Here is a 23,746-nt window from a genome sequence, read left to right as displayed (position 1 = left end):
GGTTGGGGAGGGGGTCCGTGCCGGGGTGGAGGTTGGGGTTGGGGGGGGTCCGTGCCGGGGTGGAGGTTGGGGAGGGGGTCCGTGCTGGGGTGGAGGTTGGGGAGGGGGTCCGTGCCGGGGTGGAGTTTGGGGAGGGGGTCCGTGCCGGGGTGGAGGTTGGGGGTTGGGGGGGGTCCGTGCCAGGGTGGAGGTTGGGGAGGGGATCCGTGCCGGGGTGGAGGTTGGGGAGGGGGTCCGTCCCGGGGTGGAGGTTGGGGGTTGGAGGGGGTCCGTGCTGGGGGGAAGGTTGGGGGTTGGAGGGGGTCCGTGCTGGGGTGGAGGTTGGGGAGGGGGTCCGTGCCGGGGTGGAGGTTGGGGGTTGGGGGGGTCCGTGCCGGGGTGGAGGTTGGGGAGGGGGTCCGTGCTGGCGTGGAGGTTGGGGAGGGGGCCCGTGCCGGGGTGGAGGTTGGGGAGGGGGTCCGTGCCGGGGTGGAGGTTGGGGGTTGGGGGGGGTCCGTGCCAGGGTGGAGGTTGGGGAGGGGGTCCATGCCGGGGTGGAGGTTGGGGAGGGGGTCCGTGCTGGGGTGGAGGTTGGGGAGAGGGTCCGTGCCGAGGAGGGTGATGGGAGGGCAAATGAGTTGGTCCACCTGGCCAGGTGCCAGCCTCTAACAGTTGGACCCATGCGGTCCATGCCACCTGGCTGGGGGGAGGAGGGGATATGGGCAATGATGACATGTCGTCGTTCCCCTCCCCCCCCACCAGGCCATCATGTTTTCAGACCATCCAGCGATGTTGGCCGCCGTGGTGGCAGCCGCCCATGTCTATGTTGCCCTGGATGAGGAGGAGGAGGAGGAGGAGGAGCGTGCCAGAACCTGACCGACAGGACGAGGAGGGGGAGGAGGACGTCGCGGCCCCACGGCAACGGAGGCACCCGAGGGCGCCCCGTGTGTACCGGCCCCGGCAGTCATACCAGGACCTCACGGACCGGGAATGCAGGAGGAGACTCCGGATGAGGCAGGAAACCGTGGCACACATCTGCCACCTGCTGGCACACCTATCACCGCGTGGCACTGGCGGGGGACACCCTCTCCCCGTGTCCGTCAAGGTTACGGTGGCCCTGAACTTTTATGCAACGGGGTCATTCCAGGCACCGAGTGGGGACCTGTCCGGCATATCGCAGACATCGGTGCACCGGTGCATCCGGGCAGTGACAGATGCCCTTTATGCCATGGCGCACCGCTACATCCGCTTCCCCGTGGACCGGGCCAGCCAAGATGCCCGGGCCGTGGGCTTCTCTGCCGTTGCCGGGTTCCCCATGGTCCAGGGCGCGATCGAAGGGATGCACGTCGCTGTGCGGCCACCTGCAGATAACAGGGCCGTGTTCACTAATAGGAAGGGGACCTATTCGATGAACGTACAGGTGGTCTGCGACCACCGCATGGTGATCCTGCACGTCTGCGCCCGTCACCCAGGCAGTGTACACGACTCATTCATGTTGTCGCGGTCATCCATCCCCGGCATGTACGAGGGACGCCATCCCCGGCTGAGGGGCTGGTTGCTGGGCGACAGGGGCTACCCATTGCGATCGTGGCTGATGACGCCTATACGGAGGCCACGCAATGAGGCGGAGAACCGCTACAATGATGCCCATGTAGCGACAAGGGGAGTGAACGAGAGGTGCTTTGGCGTGCTGAAGATGCGTTTCAGGTGCCTGGACCTCTCTGGGGGCGCCCTCCAGTATCGGTCAGATAGGGTCGGCCGCATCATTGTGGTGTGCTGCGTCCTGCACAACATAGCCCAGCAGAGGGGCGATGTGCCGCAGGCAGAGGAGGGCGGAGTGGAGGAGCAGCAGGAAGAGGCACAGTCCTCCCAGATGAGGGGGATGGGGGCAATGGTCAGGGCAGACGGGGTAGACACAGGCGGGTGGCTGTCCACCGTTACCGGCTGGCCCAGCGGGCACGGGACAGGCTGATAGACGCCCGCTTCACTGACTAGATGGGCGTGGGAATCGGGTAGTATGGCCACAGACCGCACACCATGGCAACAGCCGACCACCCACACCCCCCACCCATCCACCCACCCAGCACCCTCACCCCCCTCCCCAACCCCACACACCCCACCCGCATGCACACCACCCCCCCCCCAATTGCCGATCCACCGGCGGCACAACGGGCCGGGCTCACCCAGTTGCGGGTGGGCGCGTGTCTATCGCAGGCCATGGAGGATGATGACAACCCGCCCTGCGATGAGCTCCTGGCTCTCCATCGTTGGACTATGTCTGACCCATGGCCACAGTACCACCATCCACCCGGACCATCCCTGCATGCGGCTGTGACACTGCAGCGCACGGTCCCGTCCTCTGCCCGGGGGATGTTGATGGCGTCCCAGGGGGAAGGGGGCAGACTCACCTGGGGCTGAGGTAAGACCACCCCTCACACACACACTTGCGCTCAACGTACATGACACGCCCGCACACTTTGGACAGAGCACAAAGGCAGCTACGGTAGGTGTAACATTGACTTTAATAACCAAAGGAGTTCATGCACGTGCCCTAGCCCCTAAAACTCATCTGTGCCCTGCACCCGTGCCAACTTACTCAGTGTCTAATTGTTTGGCCTTACGGGCCCTTTGACTACGTCTACGTGGTTCCCCAGACGGTACAGCAGAACTGGAGGTGGACTCCTGTGATTCCTGCCCTCTGACACTGGATCCCTTTGGCGACGTTTCCTGGGGCGTCCTGGCCTAGATGGGCCAGGCTGCGGCCCGGGCGACTGGGATGGCGAGCTGCCAGCCTGTCCTGCCCGTTGCCCACCCGATGCACCTGGGACGGAAGGGGGGGAGTCCGAGGTGTCACGGTGTACCGGGACCTCCCGTACAGAGGGAGCCGGGACGGACCACACCACCTCCTCCTCCCTCGGGGTGCCCGATGGCCCCCAGGCCTCTACATGGGTGGGGGATGCGAACGGACTGGCCATCCGATGCCCCCCCTGACAGCTGGCGCTGCCAGTCCTGGAGGCCCGTGCTGGTATCGACAGGGGTCTGCAGGTTTGCAGCCATGGAGCCCAGGGTGTTGGCAAACCCTGCCTGTGACAGTGCGACGCTGGCTCGCACATGGCCACTGGCGCAGATGCCCTCAGCGATGGCCTGCTGAGACTGGGCCATGGCCTGCAGAGACTGGGCCATGGCCTGCAGAGACTGGGCTATGGCCTGCTGAGACTGGGCCATGGCCTGCTGAGACTGGGCCATGGCCTGCTGAGACTGGGCTATGGCGTTGAGCGCCTCTGCCATCTGGCGCTGGCACTGGCTCATGGCCTCCTGTGAGAGGGCAGCCATTTCCTGGGCCACAGACGCCGCCTGCACGGAAGGCCCCAGGCCTCGCAAACCGTTCCCCATGTCTGACACCGTCGCACCCATTGCCTCCACCACGGACGCCACCCGTGCGGTGTCAGCCTGGGTGGCACGCATGACCGGGACCACTCCCAGCTCCTGGACGCGGGTGGACTCCTCCACCTGCGACCGCAGCCGCCGCAAGCCAACCGTCACCCTATTCGCTCGTCTCCGTGTCGGTGGTTGCATCGGATCTATGTGTGGGTGTGGTAACTGCAGGAACCCGGGATCCATCTGGGCGGCAGATGTTCGCTTGGCCTGGGCTGCCCTCCGACCACCCGGTCCCTCTGCTGCTCCTATCTCCACCTGCTGTACCGGGACGGCTGTGTTGTGCGCACCAGTGAGTGTACCAGACGCCTCATCACTAAAGTGCCCAACCGTGGTGAGTGTTTCTGCGATGGTGGAGGGTGTTGGTGACAGCAGTGGCGTTGTGTCGTGCTCTTCGTCCCACTCTGACTCCATGGCACTTTGGGGTGGGGGTTCGTCTCCACCCATCCACTCTGAGTCACTGTCCAGTATTTCGTCTTCCCGGGTAGGGGTGTCCTGGGTAGTGCTGTCCCGGGTACTGCTGTCCCGGGTAGGGGTGTCCTGGGTAGTTGTGTCCCGCGTAGGGGTGTCCTGGATAGTGGTGTCCTGGGTAGTGGTGTCCTGGCTCGGATGTGACGGGGGCCTGTGGCTGCCCCCCCTCATCGCTGGGTGGTCGCTCCCGCACGTGACGGGGGTGTCGTCTCCCTGTTGCCCCAGGTCTCTCCGTCTCCCGTGGTGTGCGAGGGGCATCCTGCGGGCGTCGCATGCTGGAGGGTCCGGGTCTCTCCGTCTCCCGTGGTCTCCGAGGGGCATCCTGCGGGCGTCGCATGCTGGAGGGTCCGGGTCTCTCCGTCTCCCGTGGTCTCCGAGGGGCATCCTGCGGGCGTCGCATGCTGGAGGGTCCGGGTCTCTCCGTCTCCCGTGGTCTCCGAGGGGCATCCTGCGGGCGTCGCATGCTGGAGGGTCCGGGTCTCTCCGTCTCCCGTGGTCTCCGAGGGGCATCCTGCGGGCGTCGCATGCTGGAGGGTGCGGGTCTCTCCGTCTCCTGTGGTCTCCGAGGGGCATCCTGCGGGCGGTGTGCATCTGCGGGGATGGGTGCCTGGACGTTTGGTCCTGCGATAAACAATGAAGCATGCATGGTTAGACATCAGGCAGTGATCAGGTGATACGGGGGAGGGGGATATAGGGGAGGGGGGATATGGGGACGGGCTGTTGGTGGCTCACTTGCTCGTGGGCCCCCGACCTCTGCATCAGCAACCTCCCGGTCCTCAGGTCCGCCAGCCAGTTCCAGGGCCCTTTCCTCGTGTACGGTCAGTGGCCTCTCATCAGCGGGCCCTCCTCCAGTCCTCACATGCGCCCTATTGTTGTGTGCGCGCTTCTCCTGTGGGGGGGGGGGGGGCAGGGGGGGTGGTGGCAGGGGTAAAAGGCAACAGTGTTAGGCAGGTATATGAATGCACGCCATCGGTTGCGTGTGCATTGCAGAGGTTAAGGTTAGGGCTGGATTCACTTGGGGATATCGGGGATATGGGGGAGGGGGGATATGGGGAGGGGGGATATGGGGGATATGAGGGAGGGGGGATATGGGGGAGGGGGGATATGGGGGAGGGGGGATATGGGGGATATGGGGGAGGGGGGATATGGGGGAGGGGGGATATGGGGGAGGGGGGATATGGGGGAGGGGGGATATAGGGGAGGGGGGGATATGGGGGAGGGGGGATATGGGGAGGGGGGATATGCGGGATATGGGGGAGGGGGGATATGGGGGAGGGCGGATATGGGGGAGGGGGGATATGGGGGATATGGGGAGGGGGGCTATGGGGGAGGGGGGATATGGGGAGGGGGGGATATGGGGGATATGGGGGAGGGGGGATATGGGGTAGTGGGGGATATGGGGGAGGGGGGATATGGGGGATATAGGGGAGGGGGGATATGGGGGAGGGGGGATATGGGGGAGGGGGGATATGGGGGAGGGGGGATATGGGGGATATGGGGGAGGGGGGTATGGGGGAGGGGGGATATGGGGGAGGGGGGATGTGGGGAGGGGGGGATATGGGGAGGGGGGATATAAGGGATATGGGTGAGGGCGGATATAGGGGAGGGGGGATATGGGGGAGGCTCACCCTGCCTGCTCTGAAGCGGTCGTTCACCTTCTTGTGGCACTGGGTGCCTGTCCGTGGTGTCAGGGCCGCAGCGGTGACGGACTCTGCCACTTCCCTCCACAGACGCCGGCTGTGGCGTGGGGCAACTCTGCGGCCGTGCCCGGGATACAGGGCGTCCCTCCTCTGCTCCACCGCGTCCAGGAGCGCTTCCACATCGCGTGACTCGAACCTCGGGGCTGAGCGACGGCCAGCCATCCAGTCGGGTGTTGCGGTCGGGTGTTGCGGTCGGTTGGGGGGGCTGAGCGGCCTTATGACCCGTCACGCCGTGCAGCGCGTATGACGCTGCACGGCGTGAACCACTGCGCAAGCGCAGATCCCGTTACGTCGCTGCTAGCCCATTTCGTGCCAGAGACTATCGTCCCATTTTTATGACGTGACGCAAGTGGGACTTGCGCCGTTTTTTGCGCCGATCGGCGGACTTTCCGCCGATAACGGAGAATTTCGCCCCACATTTTATAAACACACAGTAATCATATTATCAACTATCAACACTGATAATCCCCACAGATTCAATACTCTATAGGTAACCCTTAATAACTTTCCTGTCAACATCCATAAGTCAAAAACCCTTTTTAACAAAGACAGTGGCCGGGATTCTCTGAAATCCCGGCCAAGTGTGACACCGGCGTTAAAACCAGCGCGAGCAACTCCGGCATCAACGGGCCTCCAGGCCCAGGCATCCACCCCTTACTAGGAGGCTAGTACCATGCCGGAGTGGTGTCCGCTGTCTAAAGCCGGTGCTCCACAGCCGGCACGGGTCCACATATGCGCGCCACGGCCGGCACGGGTCCGCGCATGCGCGTGGGTTGCCGTTTCCGCGCCGGCCCCCGGGCGATATGGCAGAGCCCATATGGATCAGGCGCGGATGAACATAGCCCCCCGCCCCCCCCCCCCCCCCAGAATTAGCCCGCCTGCAGATCGGTAGGCCCCGATCGCGGGCCTGGCCACTGTGGAGGCCCCCCCCCCTGGTTTCGGATGCCCCCATCCCTCTACCAGGACAGCCCCCGCAGCCAGAACTCCGAGGCCCCGCCATGTAGGGCCATATGTAACACACGCCGGCGGGACTTGGCCGAACTCGGCGGGCACTCGGCCCATCAAAGTGTGGAAAATCGGCAGGGGGGCCACTTTCGACGGCCCTTCACCGGCGCGGTGGCGCACCGTGGCCACGTTTGCCGCCGATTTTCCGGTGACCGGAGAATCAGCGGCCTGGCATCGGAGTGGCGTGGCATGATTCCCGCGCCCCCCGCCTATTCTCCGACCTGGCGTGGGATCAGAGAATCCCAGCCAGTCGGTTTGTATTCCTTACAGAAACAGGTATTACTTTGAAATCATCAAGTGATCTGGAGACATTCTTTAGTAGGCAGAGAGAGAGAGAGAACACCTCCTTGGTTTGAATGCAGCTCCCCAACTGAAAATAAAACTAAAACTCAGCCAAAAAACAGCTTCCAGCTTAAACCGAAAGTAAAAAGCCAGAAACACAGCTCAGCTCCACCCACACAATGACATCATTGCGGCTATTTGATTAACACACTTTTCTTAAAGGGACCCTCACATGACAATTCCATTACCTACTGAACTTGCATGTTACCTTTATGTGATTTATGCATGATGACCTCCAAATCCCTCTGTGCTGCGGATTTCTGTAGTCTTTCTCCAGCCCCTTTATTCTTCCTACCAGAGTAAACTTCACGGGCGAAATTCTCCAGAAACGGCGCGATGTCCGCCGACTGGTGCTCAAAACGGCACCAATCAGACGGGAATCGCGCCGCCCCAAAGGTGCGGAATGCTCCGCATCTTTGGGAGCCGAGCACCAACATTGAGGGGCTAGGCTGACGCCGGAGGAATTTCCGCCCCGCCAGCTGGCAGAAAAGGCCTTTGGTGCCTCGCCAGCTGGCGCGGAAATGTCATCTCCGGGCGGCGCATGCGCGGGAGCGTCAGCGGCCGCTGACAGTTTCCCACGCATGCGCAGTGGAGGGAGTCTCTTCCACCTCCGCCATGGTGGAGACCGTGGCGGAGGCGGAAGGGAAAGAGTGCCCCCACGGCACAGGCCCGCCCGCGGATCGGTGGGCCTCAACCGCGGGCCAGGCCACCGTGGGGGCACCCCCCGGGGTCAGATCACCTCGCGCCCCCCCCAGGACCCCGGAGCCCACCCACGCCGCCTTGTCCCGCCGGTAAGGTAGGTGACTTAATTTACACCGGCGGGACAGGCAATTTATCGGCAGGACTTCGGCTCATCCAGGCCGGAGAATCGAGCGGGGGGGCCCGCTAACCGGCGCTGCGTGATTCCCGCCCCCGCCGAATATCCGGTGCCGGAGACTTCGGCAACCGGCAGGGGCGGGATTCACGCCAGCCCCCGGCGATTCTCCGACCCGGCGGGGCGTCGGAGAATGTCACCCCACATTTTCCACATTTAGTTTTTGCCCATTCATTTAACCTGTCGATATCCCTCTGTAGTCTCTTCGTGTCATCCTCGCCACTTGCCTCCCCACCTAAATGGAAGTCGTTTGGTCAGTTGAATTAATTATCTACCTTTTAATTTCGCAAGGGTGGATCAAATGCTGGAAAATGTGGGATGAATCTTTCTCCCAATTATATTCGAAGGTGCCTCTAATTGCTCTCCCTTGCCCCTGGAAGAAAACGTTAGTTAGTCACACCATGAAATTTCAGCAAAATTTGTTCTGATGCAGAGTTTTTTTTTAATATGTTCCCTTAAATATTTTTCATTTCAGAAAAATTCTGAATCTCATGAATAACAATGAAATTAATATTTAAGGTTAGAATGATATGAATCTGAAACACCAGATTGGTGTTAAATAAGAATTAGGTGAAAATGTGGATAAACGCCTGAGCTCTAGGTTAACCAATCATGTCATAGTAAGGGGGCTGAAGAAGTTGACATGAATTAGCATCACTCCAGGTTGGTGCATGATGTGAAGAGAAAGCACCATTATTTTTCCTGTGGTTTCAAGTGGGTTTGAAATCATTATCTGTTATATTAGATCATCAGAATACTTGAATAGTATGCACTCTGAACAATGTTCACACACTCATTCATTTCAGAGTATTTTCAAAAGTTTCAAGCTGCCCTTGATCAATTGTTTGCATTTGTGCAGTGTGTCAACAATTCATTTCTCACCACTGCAGTGTGTGCATGATGTTTGGCATTGTGCTCAGGTGCTAATGATCCACCAAGATGGCTAGTAATGGCAGTTCAGAGGCTCATAAATGTCCAAATGGAAGAAAAAAACAGTAAATATTGGAAATGGAGGATACTGGTAAAACTTGTCTGAACTGGCCTAGTGTACCTTAAGATGGAACTCCAGTATTACTGGTGCGAGTAGTACTACTGATTTTTACTAGGATCTGAAAATTTTGAGTTGTAATTTCCTTCTTACTTAAAATGTCTGCTTTGATGTCAATTTCAAGTGGAATTTCAGGGATACTGTTCACTTGCATCTAGAGCCATGTAAATAACTTCTGATACAACGGGAAATGTTTTGGAACATTTGGTTAAGATTTCACTAACACCGTGGCAACATTTATTCTGGAAATTCTCTGAGGACTATAACTAAAAACAGTAGGTGCTATGCTACTGCCCCTTAATGGACCCATATAAGAATCACCAGATAGTGATTGGTCATGTGCACCTTGTTAGGGGTTCGTCTTCAATGATGAAAAGGATATCGGGCAGAACAGCACCAGCTGATGCAGGATGAAGGAATAATAAGGTGAAGTGGCTTCCTTCTTCCCTGAGGGCACAGAACAGTCTTCCATCTTTGAACCTCATCCACCATGAGCTCCAATGCTGTATCTGCAAATTTGAGTATTCTCCCTTGGTTCCTGAGCCATCCTGCAATGTGCTACTGTGTGCCAGCTGGAGCACGCCTTCAATGTTGACGTGAGGGGCCCGACAAAAGTGGTGTCTGTCCAGAACAAGTACTAAGCCTGCAGAGGACTGGTTTGATAGCTCCAAGTAGGTTCAAAAGAACAAACAAAGAACAAAGAAATGTACAGCACAGGAACAGGCCCTTCGGCCCTCCAAGCCCGTGCCGACCATGCTGCCCGACTAACTACAATCTTCTACACTTCCTGGGTCCGTATCCCTCTATTCCCATCCTATTCATGTATTTGTCAAGATGCCCCTTAAATGTCACTATCGTCCCTGCTTCCACCACCTCCTCCGGTAGCGAGTTCCAGGCACACACTACTCTCTGCGTAAAAAACTTGCCTCGTACATCTACTCTAAACCTTGCCCCTCTCACCTTAAACCTATGCCCCCTAGTAATTGACCCCTTTACCCTGGGGAAAAGCCTCTGACTATCCACTCTGTCTATGCCCCTCATAATTTTGTAGACCTCTATCAGGTCTCCCCTCAACCTCCTTCGTTCCAGTGAGAACAAACCGAGTTTATTCAACCGCTCCTCATAGCTAATGCCCTTCATACCAGGCAACATTCTGGTAAATCTCTTCTGCACCCTCTCTAAAGCCTCCACATCCTTCTGGTAGTGTGGCGACCAGAATTGAACACTATACTCCAAGTGTGGCCTAACTAAGATTCTATACAGCTGCAACATGACTTGCCAATTCTTATTCTCAATGCCCCGGCCAATGAAGGCAAGCATGCCGTATGCCTTCTTGACTACCTTCTCCACCTGTGTTGCCCCTTTCAATGACCTGTGGACCTGTACTCCTAGATCTCTTTGACTTTCAATACTCTTGAGGGTTCTACCATTCACTGTATATTCCCTACCTGCATTAGACCTTCCAAAATGTATTACCTCACATTTGTCCTGATTAAACTCCATCTGCCATCTCTCCGCCCAAGTCTCCAAACAATCTAAATCCTGCTGTATCCTCTGACAGTCCTCATTGCTAGCCGCAATTCCACCAACCTTTGTGTCGTCTGCAAACTTACTAATCAGACCAGTTACATTTTCCTCCAAATCATTTATATATACTACAAACAGCAAAGGTCCCAGCACTGATCCCTGTGGAACACCACTGGTCACAGCCCTCCAATTAGAAAAGCATCCTTCCATTGCTACTCTCTGCCTTCTATGACCTAGGTACGAAGTCTTACAACACCAGGTTAAAGTCCAACAGGTTAGTTTCGATGTCACTAGCTTTCGGAGCGCTGCTCCTTCCTCAGGTGAATGAAGAGGTCTGAGGAAGGAGCAGCGCTCCGAAAGCTAGTGACATCGAAACAAACCTATTGGACTTTAATCTGGTGTTGTAACACTTCGTACTGTGCTCACCCCAGTCCAACGCCGGCATCTCCATATCATTCTATGACCTAGCCAGTTCTGTATCCACCTTGCCAGCTCACCCCTGATCCCGTGTGACTTCACCTTTTGTACTAGTCTACCATGAGGGACCTTGTCAAAGGCCTTACTGCAGTCCATATAGACAACATCCACTGCCCTACCTGCATCAATCATCTTCGTGACCTCCTCGAAAAACTCTATCAAGTTAGTGAGACACGACCTTCCCTTCACAAAACCGTGCTGCCTGTCACTAATACGTCCATTTGCTTCCAAATGGGAGTAGATCCTGTCTCGAAGAATTCTCTCCAGTAATTTCCCTACCACTGAAGTAAGGCTCACCAGCCTGTAGTTCCCGGGATTATCCTTGCTACCCTTCTTAAACAGAGGAACAACATTGGCTATTCTCCAGTCCTCCGGGACATCCCCTGAAGACAGTGAGGATCCAAAGATTTCTGTCAAGGCCTCAGCAATTTCCTCTCCAGCCTCCTTCAGTATTCTGGGGTAGATCCCATCAGGCCCTGGGGACTTATTTACCTTAATATTTTTTAAGACACCCAACACCTCGTCTTTTTGGATCTCAATGTGACCCAGGCTATCTACACACCCTTCTCCAGACTCAACATCTACCAATTTCTTCTCTTTGGTGAATACTGATGCAAAGTATTCATTTAGTACCTCGCCCATTTCCTCTGGCTCCACACATAGATTCCCTTGCCTATCCTTCAGTGGGCCAACCCTTTCCCTGGCTACCCTCTTGCTTTTTATGTACGTGTAAAAAACCTTGGGATTTTCCTTAACCTTATTTGCCAATGACTTTTCGTGACCCCTTCTAGCCCTCCTGACCCCTTGCTTAAGTTCCTTCCTACTTTCCTTATATTCCACGCAGGCTTCGTCTGTTCCCAGCCTTTTAGCCCTGACAAATGCCTCCTTTTTCTTTTTGACGAGGCCTACAATATCTCTCGTTATCCAAGGTTCCCGAAAATTGACGTATTTATCCTTCTTCCTCACAGGAACATGCCGATCCTGAATTCCTTTCAACTGCCACTTGAAAGCCTCCCACATGTCAGATGTTGATTTGCCCTCAAACATCCGCCCCCAATCTATGTTCTTCAGTTCCCGCCTAATATTGTTATAATTAGCCTTCCCCCAATTTAGCACATTCATCCTAGGACCACTCTTATCCTTGTCCACCTAAAAAAACGCCTTCGGGATAAACACGGGGAGGCACTGGAACAGGAACAAAAACCTTGGGAGCACCGTCATTTTGATTGACTGCACCCTCCCCGCCAGGGTCAGCAGCAACATGTCCCACCTCTTGAACTCCTCCTCCATTTGCTCCACCAGCTTTGTAAAATCCCAGCACCTGGCCACCTGGACCCCCAAATATCTGAAGCTCCTCTCCGCCCTTTTTAGTGGGAGCTCGCCAATCTCCCTCTCCTGGTTCCCTGGGTGAACCACGAACAGCTCGCTCTTCCCTATGTGGAGCTTGTACCCCTAAAAGTCCCCAAATTCCCTAAGAATCCTCATTACCTCCGGCATTCCCCCCACCGGGTCCGCCACATATAGAACATAGAACATAGAACATAGAACAATACAGCGCAGTACAGGCCCTTCGGCCCACGATGTTGCACCAAAACAAAAGCCATCTAACCTACACTATGCCATTATCATCCATATGTTTATCCAATAAACTTTTAAATGCCCTCAATGTTGGCGAGTTCACTACTGTAGCAGGTCGGGCATTCCACGGTCTCACTACTCTTTGCGTAAAGAACCTACCTCTGACCTCTGTCCTATATCTATTACCCCTCAGTTTAAAGTTATGTCCCCTCGTGCCAGCCATATCCATCCGCGGGAGAAGGCTCTCACTGTCCACCCTATCCAACCCCCTGATCATTTTGTATGCCTCTATTAAGTCTCCTCTTAACCTTCTTCTCTCCAACGAAAACAACCTCAAGTCCATCAGCCTTTCCTCATAAGATTTTCCCTCCATACCAGGCAACATCCTGGTAAATATCCTCTGCACCCGCTCCAAAGCCTCCACGTCCTTCCTATAATGCGGTGACCAGAACTGTACGCAATACTCCAAATGCGGCCGTACCAGAGTTCTGTACAGCTGCAACATGACCTCCCGACTCCGGAACTCAATCCCTCTACCAATAAAGGCCAACACTCCATAGGCCTTCTTCACAACCCTATCAACCTGGGTGGCAACTTTCAGGGATCTATGTATATGGACACCTAGATCCCTCTGCTCATCCACACTTTCAAGAACTTTACCATTAGCCAAATATTCCGCATTCCTGTTATTCCTTCCAAAGTGAATCACCTCACACTTCTCTACATTAAACTCCATTTGCCACCTCTCAGCCCAGCTCTGCAGCTTATCTATATCCCTCTGTAACCTGCTACATCCTTCCACACTATCGACAACACCACCGACTTTAGTATCGTCTGCAAATTTACTCACCCACCCTTCTGCGCCTTCCTCTAGGTCATTGATAAAAATGACAAACAGCAACGGCCCCAGAACAGATCCTTGTGGTACTCCACTTGTGACTGTACTCCATTCTGAACATATCCCATCAACCACCACCCTCTGTCTTCTTTCAGCTAGCCAATTTCTGATCCACATCTCTAAATCACCCTCAATCCCCAGCCTCCGTATTTTTTGCAAGAGCCTACCGTGGGGAACCTTATCAAACGCTTTGCTGAAATCCATATACACCACATCAACTGCTCTACCCTCGTCTACCTGTTCAGTCACCTTCTCAAAGAACTCAATAAGGTTTGTGAGGCATGATCTACCCTTCACAAAGCCATGCTGACTATCCCTGATCATATTATTCCTATCTAGATGATTATAAATCTTGTCTCTTATAATCCCCTCCAAGACTTTACCCACTACAGACGTGAGGCATCACTCCGCACCACACACCCTCCCCTGTCCTTAACTCCCCCGATCTCCCTAGCTGCGTCCCGCTTCCGAAGCTGATGCGCCAGCATCCGGCTTGCCTTTTCCCCATACTCGTAAATCGCCCCCTGGGCCTTCCTCCACTGCACCTCCGCCTTCCTGGTGGTCACCAGGTCGAATTTGGCCTGGAGGCTGCACCTCTTCCTCAACAATCCTTCCTCGGGCACCTCCGCATACCTCCTGTCTACCCTCACCATCTCCCCCACCAGCCTCTCCCTCTCCCCCCGCTCCCTCCGCTCCTTGTGGGCCCTAATGGAGATCAACTCTCCCCTCACCACCGCCTTCAGCGCCTCCCATACCATCCCTACTCGGACCTCCCCGTCGTCGTTGGTTTCCAAGTACCTCTCTATACTTCCTTGGACCCGCTCGCTCACCTCCTCGTCCGCCAACAGCCCCACCTCCAAGGGCCACAACGGGCACTGGTCCCTCTCCTCCCCCATCTCCAAGTCCACCCAATGCGGGGCGTGATCCGAAATGGCTATTGGCGAATACTCAGTATCCTCTACTCTCGCTATCAGCGCCCTACTCAAAATGAAAAAGTCGATTCGGGAATAAGCCTGATGGACGTGTGGGAAGATTGAAAATTCCCTAGCCCCCGGCCTTGCAAATCTCCAAGGGTCCACCCCTCCCATCTGGTCCATAAACCCCCTCAGCACTCTAGCCGCCGCCGGCTTCCTACCCGTCCTAGACCTGGAGCGATCCAGTGCCGGATCCAGCACCGTGTTAAAGTCTCCCCCCATTATCAGGCCCCCCACTTCCAAGTCTGGGATCCGACCCAACATACGCCGCATAAAACCGTCGTCCCAATTTGGGGCATTCACATTGACCAGTACCACCTTCTCCCCCTGCAACATACCACTTACCATTACGTACCTACCGCCATTACCTGCCACAATGCTCGACGCCTCAAATGACACATTCTTTCCCACAAAGATCGCCACCCCTCGATTTTTGGCATCCAGCCCCGAGTGAAACACCTAACGTACCCACCCTTTCCTCAATCTCCTGGAGCATAACCACATCCGCTTTCAGCCCCTTCAGGTGCGTGAACACACGGGCCCGCTTAACCGGCCCATTCAGTCCCCTTACATTCCAGGTTATCAGCCAGATCAGGGGACAACCCACCCCCCTCCCCCGCCGACTAGCCATAACCCCTTCTCGGCCAGCCATGCGCCCGCACCGCACACCCGGCCCGTTCCCCGCGGTGGCATACCCTCGTCTCGACACCCCCATTCACTCCAGCTCCCCCTTGACCATAGCAGCAGCAACTCGATTCCCCCCCACCTCCCCCCCACCTCCCCCCTCCCCTCCACCTCCCCCCCCCCCCCCCACCTCACCGACCCGAAAGAGAAAAACACAGAGAAAAAAAAACCAGGAGCAAAGCAAAGGCCCCCCCCCCTCCCCAAAAAAAACATTTAATATATCGACCGCAGTCCCCAAACGGCCATCCCGACCCTCAGTCTGTGTCCAGCTTCTCGGCCTGAATAAAGGCCCACGCCTCCTCCGGAGACTCAAAATAATGGTGCCGGTCCTTGTAGGTAACCCACAGTCGCGCCGGCTGCAACATGCCAAACTTCACCCCCTTCCTGTGCAGCACCGCCTTCGCTCGATTGTACCCGGCCCTCCTCTTCGCCACCTCCGCACTCCAGTCCTGATATATCCGAACCTCCGCGTTCTCCCACCTGCTGCTCCTCTCCTTCTTGGCCCACCTGAGCACACACTCCCGATTGATGAACCAATGGAACCTCACCAGCACCGCCCGCGGAGGCTCGTTAGCCTTGGGCCTCCTCGCCAGCACTCTATGGGCCCCTTCCAGTTCCAGGGGCCTCTGGAAGGACCCCGCTCCCATCAGCGAGTTCAACATGGTGACCACATAGGCCCCCACGTCCGGCCCGTCCAGCCCCTCCGGGAGGCCCAGAATCCGCAGATTCTTCCGCCTCGACCGAGTCTCCATCTCCTCGAACCGCTCCTGCCATTTCTTGTGGAGCGCCCCGTGCGCCTCCACCTTTACCGCCAGGCCTAAGATCTCGTCCTCGTTGTCGGAGATCTTTAGTCGAGCCTCGCGTATCGCCACCCCCTGGGCCGTCTGTGTCTCCAGCAGCTTATCAATAGAAGCCTTCATCGCTCTAGCAGGTCCTATTTAATCTCTCTGAAGCAGCGCTGGATATCCTCCTGCTGCTCCTCCGCCCACTGCATCCACGCTGTCTGGTCTCCGCCCGCCGCCATTTTGTTCTTCTTCCCTCGCACCTTCTTCGGGTCCACCACCACCTTTTTAATCGCCCCACTCCTAGTAGAAGCCATCTTCTATCGGGGAGCTGTTATAATCTCCTTCCCACACCTGGAAACGTCGAAAAAGTCCCGTTGGGGGCCCTGAAAAAAGCCCAAAAGTCCGTTTTTGCGGGAGCCACCGAATGTGCGACTTTGCTCCACATAGCCGCAACTGGAAGTTCCCTCCTTTTCCTTTATGCCTATCCTTCTTAAATAAAGGAAACCCTTGAGCTTTCAATTCCCTAACCTCATCACTCTGCAGCCAGGACCCTCCAATGGCAATTAGATCTTATCTGTTTACTTCTGTTTGTGCTGGCAATTCATCTGCCTTGTTGTGAATGTTGTGTGGATGAATTCTGTTTTATTATTTTCACAATCTTTAGTCTTAACTGTTGGTTCACTGTGGTTTGCATGCTCTGTCCCTTCCTGCCACACTCAGATAAACATTTCCCTTATTGCTGTCTTGTTCTCTTACATTGGTGCCAGCGCTGTTGAGGTGAAGACCATCCCAATGGTACAGCTCCCACTTTTCCCAATACTGGCACCAGTATCCCAGGAATTGAAACCATTTCTCCCACATCAATCTTTGGGAGCCACATATTTAACTCACTTAACTTAAAGCCCTCTGCCAATTTGATGGGGTCTCTGGTAATAATACAGAGATTATTACCTTCAAGGTTCTAGTTTTTAATTTAGCCCTTAGCTTCTCTTACTCACTGAGAAAAGACTCATTCCTAGCCCTACCTATGTCATTGGTACTACATGGACAACGACCACTCCAGCCAGATCAGATGTCCCAAACCCAAAAACTGGGCAGGCAACACAACCTTCTGGGCTCTTACTCTCAGCTGCAGAGAAATGCGCCTATTGCCCCTCACTATAATGTCCCCTACTATCATTACATTCCTGTTAGATTCCTCCACTTGAACGGCTTCTTGTACCATAGTGCCATGGTCAGTTTTCTCATTCAATCTTGTGTCCCCACTCTTGTTTCATAGAATCATAGAATTCCTATAGTACAGAGGAGGCCATTCGGCCCATTGAGTCTGCAACAACCCTCCAAAAGAGCACCCTATCTAAGCTCACTCCCCTGCCCTACCCCCCTAACCCCTTACACCACCTAATCTTTGAACAGTAAGGGGCAATTTTAACATGGCCAATCCACCTAACCTGCACATTTTTGAACTGTGGGAGGAAACTGGAGGATCGGGAGGAAACCCACACGTACACGGGGAGAACGTGAATACTCCACACAGACAGTCACCCAAGGTCGGAATTGAACCCGGGTCCCTGGCGCTGTGAGGCAGCAGTGCTAACCACTGTGCTGCCGTGCTACCCTCAACCAATTGGCAAATTGCAAGGGCTGAGACTCCTCCATTTCTACATTCTTGATCCTCTTACCTATCCCAATTGCAATCACGCCCTCCTGTCGCTGACCATTCAGCAAAACTGAAGACGCCATCCTAAGGGATGTGACTAACTCCTGAAACAAAATGTCCACCCTCCCGGGTGTATCGCAATGTCCAAATGTTCCAGGAACATCCACAGTGCTGTTAAGAAGGAAGTTTCAGGATTTTGAATCAACCAAGATAAATGAATTGCGATACAGTTCCAAAACAGAATGGAGTGTGACCTGGAGGAGAATTGCAGTTTCTAGCAGATTTGGAAGGTGCTGCCGGTGGAGCCTTCAAGAGTTGCTGCAGTTGTTACAATCCCAGTTGATGTTATAACTGGACTACAAGATTCCAGAATGGAACACTGGCTCAAAAGACTGTGGGATGAATTCTCCGCCGTCGGGATTCTCCGTTTTGCCGGCAGCCCGGGGGTTTCGCGACGGCATGCCGCATCAGAAATCTGGTGCAGCGGGACGGAGAAACCCGCCCATTAACTTTGACTTGTTTTTTCCTAAAATGTGGAGGAACAGAGTTGCAAGACTGCTAATTAGTTTAAACAAGAATTTGTTTTATTAAACATGAAAAAATTGGGTTATAATACAATACTCCTTTACTACTCCCTTAGCTTCACAATTAGACACAGATTTTAAAATTGACACAAATTACAAAGTACATTGCAAGCTACAATGGTCTCATTAACACGCAAAGTCCCTTATAAACACAGAAAATATTTGTGGTAATGCACCCTCTTCTATGAACCCAAGTGAATGTCTGTGATTTCTCCTCAAAATCGCCCCAAATGATACTTATACTGTGAGCCACCTTGTCATAGAATCATCATAGAAGCATAGAATTCCTTAAGTGCAGAAGGAGGCCATTCAGCCCATTGAGTCTGCACTGACCCCCTGATTGAGCATCCTACCTAGACCCACGCCCCTACCCTATTGGGTAACCCAGTAATCCCACCTAATCTTTTGGACACCTAGGGGAAATTTCATAGATTATCATAGAATTTACAGTGCAGAAGGAGGCCATTCGGCCCATCGAGTCTGCACCGGCTCCTGGAAAGAGCACCCTACCCAAGGTCAACACCTCCACCCTATCCCCACAACCCAGCAACCCCACCAAACACTAAGGGCAATATTGGACACTAAGGGCAATTTATCACGGCCAATCCACCTAACCTGCACATCTTTGGACTGTGGGAGGAAACCGGAGCACCCGGAGGAAACCCACGCACACACGGGGAGGATGTGCAGACTCCGCACAGACAGTGACCCAAGCCGGAATCGAACCTGGGACCCTGGAGCTGTGAAGCAATTGTGCTAACCACCATGCTACCGTGCTGCCCGTGGCCAATCACCAAACCTGCACATCTTTGGACTGTGGGAGGAAACCAGAGCACCCGGTGGAAACCCACGCAGACACGAGGAGAACGTATAAATTCCACACAAGGCTGTCAGTTGAGTTCCTGGTCAATGGTAACCCCTAGTCCAAATCCCCAGTCCAAAGATGTGCAGGTTAGATGGATTGGCCATGCTAAATTGCCCCTGAGGGAGGGGTTGCAAGAATAGGACGAGGGTAGGGTCCACATTATGATGGAGGAATGGTCATTGATGAAACAGCTGAAGATGGTCAGTTCTGGGACATTACCCTAAGGAACTCCTGCAGCAAAATCCCGGAACTGAAATGATGGACCTCCAACAACCACAACCATCTTCCTTTATGCTAGGTATGACTCCAGCCAGTGAAGAGATTTCTCCCTGATACCCATTGACTCCAGTTTTGCTCGGGTTCCTTGCTGGCTCACTTTGTCAAATGCTGCCTTGGTGACAAGGGCAGTCACTCTCACATCACTTTTTGAGTTCACCTCTTTTGTCCAAATTTGGATTAAGGCTGTAATGAGGTCAGGCGCCGAGTGGCCCTGGAAGAATCCAAACTGAGCATCAGTTACTAGGTTACTGCTGAGTAAGTGCTGCTTGATAGTGCTGTCGACAACACTTTCCATCACTTTGCTGATGATCGAGAGTAGACTCATTGACCTGGTTGCATTCAGAATCTGAAGAGAATTATTGCTTTTGTTGGCAACTGTAAAACTGTATAACAGAATGATCATAAGATGGAATGTGAAGAAACATTTTTTCAACAAGATAGTGCTTGTCTGCAAATTAATTAATTAATTTCATGTGGAAAAAATGATGTAATATGAAGGGCTACTAATGTCTTCACATTTGTAACTTATGTTTACTTTTGTAACCTCACCATAACTTTCCAGTTAGAAAGATTACAGATGAATAACATACTTTACCAAAAGTTAAGGCATTCAGAGACAGGTAACTTTAAATCCGCCTGCAGTAATTATTTGCTATGAGTTTATAAATTTGTGTTAAGGTTAAGAGAATATTCAAGACGGTTTGGAGTTTTACATTTTTTTTACCTGTCTCACACAGACCTCTGTGCACTGTGAGCGTATTCCGTAGTTCAGAGCAATTATCCATGCTAACTTCAGCCGGGCACATGGACTATCCCATTAATTCTACGCACGTTCATGATTCAGGATCCTTGTCTGCTAACAACATCATTACAAGCTGAGGTAAATAAACAGCTGATCCATCTCCATTCTAGGTTGGGAGATAAAGCTCATTTTCATATTTCTCATTAATTCAGTTTTTGTACTTGTTGCGGCAGGTGGAGTATTTTATTCTCTCATCTCATTAATCACTCTCAGGCTGAAGAACAGAGTTGAATTAATACCTGACCAGAACGGGAGACAGAGCAATCCATTACTATGCTCTCAGTGGCATATCACATTGTGAAAAGTAATGTTCTATAACATGACCTAGGCAAAATATACATGTAAACAAATGTATGACACCTGTGTGGAAAATCTGCTTATAATTGTGACAGACTGATAGCACAGATCTGTCCTTCTGAAGTAAATGTGTTACCATTTTGAAGGCTATGGCAGCTGTTCTAATATCAATTTCAAAGACTCTTAGATATTTCTGTTTCATATTATCTTTTAGACCATGTTATGGGACACGCACAATGGCAGGCATTTGTATAACATAGAAAATGTTTGGTTCCCAAGGCTGCATTATAATTAGGGTGGTGTCTATTTTTACCTTGATTTTCTCTACATTGAAGTTCTCGAACACTCTTCTATTGGGACTACCATCCCAGGGTACAGCATTAAAAGCATTGTTCAGAACCTATAAAGAACCTATAAAACTCACTGCTAACTATTTGCCAGATTTGAGTGACAAGTCCTGGGATCATAACCTAGAATCTCAGGGGCAGTCCTTGTAGCCTTTGTCCACATGTATTATCCTTTATACATATCACACAATATTTTCCTTGTTAGTCAGTCCTCACAGAATAAATGGAAATTATTATGCAATTTGTAGAATTCTAGTTTTTGTTATAAACAGTTCAAATCATAGTACCAGCTCTTGTTAATGCTCGCATGTGATTTAGAATAAGGACTTCTTAAAATTGGGGTTTTATTATTTTAGAACTGACAAAAAATATATACTTTACCTACAGACAAATTTTCGAGACGATGATTTGCTAAAAAGGGTGCATTTTCAATTTAATGTTCCTCAGATTAATTATATAATTATTGTTGCAGATATGAAACAGTATACTGAAAGTAATTTTCCATGTGGGGCACTCATTTATTAATATGTAGCAAGTGTTTTCCTTGCAAAATCTATTTTATAGCTACTAAAATCTCAGTAGAAACCATCACAATTATATATTATTAAAATAAAAAGCACCACAATTTAATCTTATTAAAATAGAAAATACCGCACACCAACAAAGTCACACTCAGGTTCCTATTTAACAATGGAATATAAATTGTTTTGGTGTTCACTTCACACTTAATATTGTTTCTGCCTCATTGTCTCTATTGTATAAATTTATGCAGTTAAAATAGACATTTGTGGTAAGTATTTTTCTGTCGAAATATGCAATGCATCTGGGATTTCTCTAGGTTTTTTTCTTATTAGTTATCCAGTACCTTTACTGCTACTGTTCACTTCATAACTGCCTCATTGGTTAAAACATGGCATACATCAAATGAAAATGCAGCATTGCATTGTGAAATATATTTGAAGCACAGTGACAAATGTCTTCTGTAACAGCTCTTGTAACGACTGTGACATTGAAAATGAGCCAGGAGAGTGTTAATAGAAGATCACACAAAATTCCTATGGTCCAGGTTGAATTAAGGGAACTAAAAGAAAAACTGCACAAACCTGTTCAGATGAAGACTTCTGAAAGAAATTCTTGCTTTTTAGTTTTTAAATCTCCTTAATAAACAGTTGATATTCAATTTTGCCAATTTTCCATCAACCGGAGGTGATATTAATATTCTCAGGAAAATACAGGTAAATACATTGGGCAGAATCTTATGCCCTTTTCAAAAAAATATATTTCTGTGCCCTGGCCTGCCGCTTGCTTGTAACTGACCAGCAGCTCTAATGGGAGGTGGTGCAACAGATGTTCAATTAAGAATGGTGGCAGGATCCTGAGGCTGTCGATTGGGCTGTAGCTTTATTTGGAAGAATGGCTACTCCACCTGCAGAGGCTGGCTGACTTCCCACATGTGTGGAGCTCATGTACTACTAGTATTTGGCAGCATAGATTGAATCGTATCAATGAGCTCTTGAAACAAAATTCAGAAACTTCCCATTGGAATATCTCTTTGTGACTGTTCATTCTATACTGCTCCAAAATCACATTCTGTAAATCTGACTCATTGGACTATTTGATTCTGGCTCAAAAAGCATCACTGAGATAGCAATTTGATAAATGTTGTGCCATGCTGGCATTAGGTGTCTCTTTCTTTCTTTAACACGTAATTTATTAAGAGTTGCTGAAATTTGATGCACTTCAGGACTAAAAAGTCTAGAGAAGGAGAGAGTGCAGACAAAGGAGTTAAGAGAAGATGGGGTACAGGAGGACAATTAATGGGAGAGAAAAAGGAGTCTAGGGAAAGAATTTTCAAATCTGCCCCCCCCCCCCCCACCGGTGCACTCCCCTTCTTATATCAGTAATCTTCCCTCACTCCCATAACTGTCCGAAATCTCTAAACTCCACGAAATCTGGCACCTTGTACGTAATTTTAATTGTTCCACCATTGGCGTTCATGTCTTCAGTTGTCCAGACTTAATCTCAGAATTCCCTTCCTAACGCTCACCATCTTTCTATCTCTCTTTCATCTTTAAGGTGCTCTTCAAAGCCCAGGGACACGATTCCCCGCTTGCCGACAGCAAAATCGCAAAATGGGATTGGCGGAGAATCTTCCAATGCCGAAATCGGGGTAGACAGCAGTTTGACGCCAAATCGGGATGCTCCGACACTCCGAAAATGGCGTAGATGCATCGCTAGCTGCGAGGGATAAAAATACAGTAGGCATATCATTAGCGGACCTGATACCCTATGCTCTGGGGCTTCCGCGATTCACCGCCTCTGATGGGCTGATTTCCCGACGCCGTCATTCACTTGTGGTTATTGTTGTGTTATGTAATTTGGAATAACACAAGCTGCCACTTGATGCAGTTTTGAGTAAAAGATGCTCCAGACTTTGAAGTGAGTTCAATCTGTTTTATTGAACTATTAGCACAGTTCTCAATGAGTTCGACTCTCTGCTAATCTAACTGTAGTAATTCAGTGTAACTGAACCAGCCTTGCTCTAAGCCATGTGCTGGGGTGTGGTGCTGAGGATACATTCTGTCTCATTCTGTAGATATTGGTCTGTGGAAAGAGGCAGGGTGTGAGTGCCTCATTCCTTTTATAGTGAGATACCACCCCTGACTGTCCAGACTGCTCATTGGTCGTGTCCTATTCTATGTGTTCATTAGCTGCATGTTTGCATATCATGACATCTCCCCTTTTTTTTAAGTTTTGTTGGCATATGTGAATGTATTTACATGTGAATGAACCTGTCTAACGTGACTGACGGAGGACAACAGAACAGAGCAAACAAAACAAACGTTCACAAGTCCAGTCTCTGAGGCTTGCGTCTGATCCTGGTCGATCGCCGGAGAGGTGGCGGAGGGGACGACGGCACCTTGACAGGCAGGATGGAAGCCTAACTGGTGGCCTCGTGGTGTGAGGTATCAGGAGGTGGCAATTCAACATACGGAAATGGAGGAGAAAGTGGTTGTGGGCAGGCAACTTTGCGCAGTGCCCGTCGATTCCTTTGCACGATGGAGCCATCAGCCATACATACAACATAAGAGTGGGGCGCGGTCTGTCGAACAACGACAGCCGGGGCAGACCACC

The 23,746-nt window shown here is 52.1% G+C and overlaps 1 long non-coding RNA gene across 1 annotated transcript in view; it reads left to right on the top strand.

Annotated features, from left to right (window-relative positions):
- LOC140430030 (uncharacterized) overlaps positions 1–23,746 on the top strand; it is a 152,908-nt gene that overhangs the window by 111,544 nt on the left and 17,618 nt on the right. Inside the window, exon 2 of the long non-coding RNA XR_011949286.1 lies at positions 19,903–20,045. This is a non-coding gene — a long non-coding RNA (uncharacterized lncRNA). The remainder of the gene's footprint in view (positions 1–19,902; positions 20,046–23,746) is intronic.

Source organism: Scyliorhinus torazame, chromosome 9, assembly GCF_047496885.1.
Source record: "Scyliorhinus torazame isolate Kashiwa2021f chromosome 9, sScyTor2.1, whole genome shotgun sequence".
NCBI lineage: Eukaryota > Metazoa > Chordata > Chondrichthyes > Carcharhiniformes > Scyliorhinidae > Scyliorhinus > Scyliorhinus torazame.
This window is presented reverse-complemented; position numbering and strand designations above follow the sequence as displayed.